Source organism: Lathyrus oleraceus, chromosome 5 (genome assembly GCF_024323335.1).
Source record: "Lathyrus oleraceus cultivar Zhongwan6 chromosome 5, CAAS_Psat_ZW6_1.0, whole genome shotgun sequence".
Classification (NCBI taxonomy): Eukaryota; Viridiplantae; Streptophyta; class Magnoliopsida; order Fabales; family Fabaceae; genus Lathyrus; species Lathyrus oleraceus.
In genome coordinates, this window is record NC_066583.1 from 632,650,431 (window position 1) to 632,655,693 (window position 5,263).

Sequence of the window (5,263 nt, forward strand, 5' to 3'; positions counted from 1 at the left end):
TCTGAATTGCCACCAGAATCTGGATTACCATCAGAGTCTGGGTCATCAGAGTCTGAATCATCAGAGTCACCTTCATCTTCAGAGTCTTCTCCAGGGTCAGAGTCACTATCAGAATCAGAATCAATGTCAGAGTCTACTCCAACTTCAGAAATTCTTAACTCTGATCTTTCTTCAGAAGTTCTAACATCAGAATCAGATTGAGACTTATCCCAATTCCAAACTTCTGATTCCTTCACAATCACATCTCTGCTGAATTCAATTTTATTGGTTTCTGGACAATAGAGCTTGTATGCACCTGTACTGTGGTACCCTATCAGAATCATCACTTTGCTTCTATCATCCAACTTCTGTCTTCTGGCTTCTGGAACATGTTTATAGCAAACAGAACCAAACACCTTCAGATGACTAACACTTTGCTTATCTCCAGTCCACTTCTGTATTGGAACTATTTCCTTCAACTTCTTCGTAGGACATCGGTTGAGTATATACGTTGCAGTGGCAACAGCTTCTCCCCAGAGCTTCTGAGGAAGCTTCTTCTCCTTTAGCATGCTTCTCACCATATCAAGCAAAGTGCGGTTTCTTCTTTCAGCAAGACCATTGTGTTGAGGGGTATAAGGAGCAGTAACCTCATGCTCAATTCCATTCTCCTCACAGAACTTCTGGAACTCTTTGGAGTTATACTCACCTCCACCGTCAGTTCTAAGAATCTTCAACTTCTGACCACTCTGGTTCTCAGCCTTCATTCTGAACTTCTTGAATTCATCAAACACCTCGTGTTTAAACTTAATAAGGGATACCCATGTCATTCTTGTGAATTCATCAACAAATAACACAAAGTATTTATTCCCTCCAATTGATGCTACTGGAAATGGACCACACACATCAGAATGTACAACTCCCAAGGCATGTTTTACTCTTGGAGCAGTTTCTGACGCAAATGGCAATCGTGGTTGTTTTCCTTCCATGCAAACTTTGCATGACTTTTCAGGCTTCTTAATTGCAGGAATTCCATGTACCAACTTCTTTGAATTCAGATGTTTTAAGCTTCTGAAATTCAAATGACCAAATCTTCTGTGCCACAGCTCACTCTCCTTCTCAGCACTTGTTGCACTAAGACATTCTGAGTCTGCAGTTCTGACATTCACCTTGAATGTTCTATTCATTCCCTGTTCTGACTCCATAATCAACTTCTGATTGCAGTCATACAGCTTCAGAAGATTGTCCTTCATGGTAACTGAAAAACCTTTCTCAATTAATTGTCCCACACTCATCAGATTGCTTCTGATGCCAGGTACATACCACACGTTCTGAATCAATGCTGTTTTCCCATTGCTCAGAGTCACTCTGACATTTCCCATACCTTCTGCATTAAGATATTTGTCATCAGCACATCTGATCTTTGTCCTCTTTTCAGAGTCAAAGTCAACCAGCCATTTCTTGTTTCCAGTAAGATGATTTGAACAGCCAATGTCCATATACCACCAGTCTGTCAGATCCATATCATCAGATTCAGAGGCCATTAATAGCACAGATTCGTCATCAGAACTTCTGGCTATATTTGCTTCTTCTGATTTTCTTTCCTTGTTTGACCAACAGTCTCTAGCAAAGTGACCAAACTTCTTACAGCAGTAACATTGGATTTTCTTCTTGTCATACTTCTCTTTTCCCTTCTGAGCATTCTTTTGTCTATCAGAGGTTGAGCTTTCTGACTTCTGACCACCATCAGATCTTCTCCTGGCTTCTGACTGCTTCTGATACCTCCTATCAGAAGTTGCTTTCAGAGCCTGCTGCTCTACTTCCCTTTCAGAAGTTCTCTCAGTCAAACGCAACTCTTGCGCTTCTAGACTGCTCTGCAGCTCTTCAATTCTCATGGTGCTCAGATCTTTAGAATGTTCTATTGCTACCACAATGTAATCAAATTGAGAGGTAAGGGATCTCAATACCTTCTCCATGATTGTTTCTTCAGAAAGAGTTTCTCCACACGCTTTCATCTCATTAGTGATCAGAATCACTCTGGAGATGTATTCAGAAACTTTCTCATTATTCTTCATGTTGAGATTCTCATATTGCTTTCTCAAGGACTGAAGCTTCACCTTCTTCACTGATGCGTCACCACCATAACATCTAACTAGTGTGTCCCACGCAGCCTTTGCTGTCATTGAATCTGCAATCTTCTCAAACACATTTACATCAACACATTGATGAATGAAGAACAATGCTTTCTGATCCTTCTTCCTTACTTCCTTCTGCGCGTTTTTCTGTTCATCCGTCGCATCTGCTGCTACCGGAACATAACCATCAGTGACAAGATCTAGAACATCTTGAGCACCGAACAGTACACGCATCTTGAGCTTTGATACCAATTGTTGGTGCAAAGGTAGACTGAAAGATGAATATTCTATTAAGAGAATGACGGCTACAAAACATGATTAAAAGTTACAATGATTGACACCCTATTTATAAGCTAAAAACTAGGGTTACTACAATAGGATAAAATACTAAAATACCCTCTAACAAACTTAGGGGCTAAGAAAATATCACAATTTAAATATGAATTAAATCTAATAAAGTTAACACTCCAACATTTAATTAAGTGAGGTTAGAGAAGTGTAACTGGCAAGAATGAATGAAAAAATATCTGTTAGAGTGCGTAACAGAGTTTATATATGATGAGCAGTTAAAATCGCTCCCATTTGGTCCAGTGCAGAATGCAGAAGACCATCAAATTGGATCTATGGGTTGATGATGAGCGAGTAGTCTAGATTTGATGTGTGGTCCTCCTGCAAAGGTATACCTGTTCGCCGCTCTCTTGCAAGGGTATTGTGGTTTGAGCCTTTGGTGTTGGTTCAATCTTGTTGGGTCAGTCGTGTTGGGCCGTTTAGGCGGTCCAGAACAATCGCCCACCAAGTCCATGCTACCATTTATGAATCTAGGATTGTGATGGAAGCTTTGAAATCGGTCTCTAGATCAATCTTCTTCTTCGTCTCAAAATGCCTTGGTCGATCCTTATTTTGGAGATGGGGTTAGAAACTTGTGTAGTGGAAGCATGTAACCTTGAGAACATACACATTAAATGCTTGCCATGTAACTGAAACTTTCTATAGTTTTGTTTCTCCACCTGGCCCAAGGCTTCAGGACGAAGGTGTTACCTTTAGAGCACTCGAGTGTTCTGACAAGATCTAGACTAAATATGTACCATTGGTTGCGTTTATGCATTTTCCTTGATCTCTGGTTGTAGATCGTGGGGTCGTCTGTTGTCAATATATAAACGCCGAAAGAGCAAACCTAGTTTTCTTTTATTGTGTGCAAATATAACACTATAATATATATATATATATATATATATATATATATATATATATATATATTTTAGAAGTAATATATATCAAGTAGTAATAATAGTTTTGCTAAACGTAACCTATCTAGTGTAGGCTAGCATTTTTGCCTACTTGTCAATATCGTTTGTGTATATAAAAAAGTGTAGTTGTCAATACAGTAGTGGGTGTGTAATCATTTACTGTAACCGTTTTGGAAGAGTAGTGAAAGCTTGTTATTTCAAGTCTCTCTCTCTCTCTCTCTCTCTCTCTCTCTCTCTCTTTTCTTCATTTTCATCTTCTTCATCTTGTGCATCAACAATTGGTTTCTAGAGCTCTGATTCAGATCCACAGGGAAACACGAGTGAATGGTGATGCGTTGTGTAATTAATTTCGTTTCTTGAATTCGTGTTGAATTTTTTATCAGAATCGTAACAAAATCACATTTCTTGATTCTGCGTGATTGAGAAACACTAGTGTTAGGTGAGATCTGAGTGAATTGCACAAGGTTGAAGATGAACGGAAAGAGTAATTTGAGTACTAAAATTCTAATGTTCGATGACAAGAACTGGAATCGGTGGATGACTCAGATGCATGCATTGTTTGGAGCTTAAAATATTCTCGATCTCGTCAACGATGGTTACGTTCTGATTATACTTTCGGAAAATGCAACGGATGCGCAGAGGAATGCTCAGCGTGATCTAAGGAAAAAGAATTATAAGGAGTTATTCTACATCTATCAGCGTGTGGATGTGAACATGTTTTAGAAAATTGTTGATTCTACGAGGGCGAAGATTGCCTGGGACACACTGGTACAGTACTACGACAGTAATGCATCAGTGAAGAGGGTGAAGCTTTAATCTCTACGTAAGCAGTGTGAGAATCTCAACATGAAGAACAATGAGAAGGTACTTGACTACATCTCTAGAGTGATTCTGTTCATAAATGAGATGAAATTGTGTGGAGAAATTCTCTCTGAAGAAATGATCATTGAGAAGGTACTTAGATTACAATGTTGTAGCATTTGAATATCCTAAGGATCTTAGCACCATGAGAGTTGAAGAGCTGCAAAGCAGTCTAAAGGCACAAGAGTTGCGTCTGACTGAGAAAAACTCTGAAATGGAGGTAGAGCAGCAGGATCTGAAAGTAGCTTCTGGTAAGAAATATCAGAAGCAGTCTTTCTCAGAATCCAAAAAGAAATATGATGGTGTTTGGAAGTCAGAAACCTCAACTTCTGAAAGGAAGAAGAGTGCTCAGAAGGGGAAGGGGAAGTATGACAAAAGGAAAATTCAGAGCTATTATTGTAAGAAGTTTGGCCACTTTGTTGCTGATTGTTGGTCAAATAAGGAAAGGAAGTCAGAAGAAGCAAACATAGCCAGAGGAGATTCTGATGACGAACCTGTGTTATTAATGGCTTTTGTGTCTGATAGTGCGTCTTTGGAAGACTAATGGTACATGGACACTGGTCGTTCAAATCACCTTACTAAAAATAAGAAATGACTTATTGAGTTTGACTCTGGTAAGAGGACCAAGATCAGATGTGATGATGATAAATATCTGAATGTTGAATGAATGGGAAATGTTAGAGTAGTTTTGAATAATGGTAAAACTGCATAGACTCATAACGTGTGGTATGTTACTGGCATGAAAAGTAATCTGGTGAGTGTAGGTCAATTAATTGAGAAAAATGATTTTTAGTTACCATGAAGGACAATCTTTTGAAGCTGTATGACTATAATCAGAAGTTGATTATGAAGTCAGAACAAGGAATGAATAGAACATTCAAAGTGAATGTTAAAACTACATACTCTGAATGCCTTAGTGCAACAAGTGTTATGAACGAAAGTGAGCGGTGGAACAAAAGGTTTGGTAATCTTAACTTCAAAAGCTCAGGGCATCTGAATTCAAATAAGTTGGTACACATAATTTCTGTAATTAAGAAGCCAGAG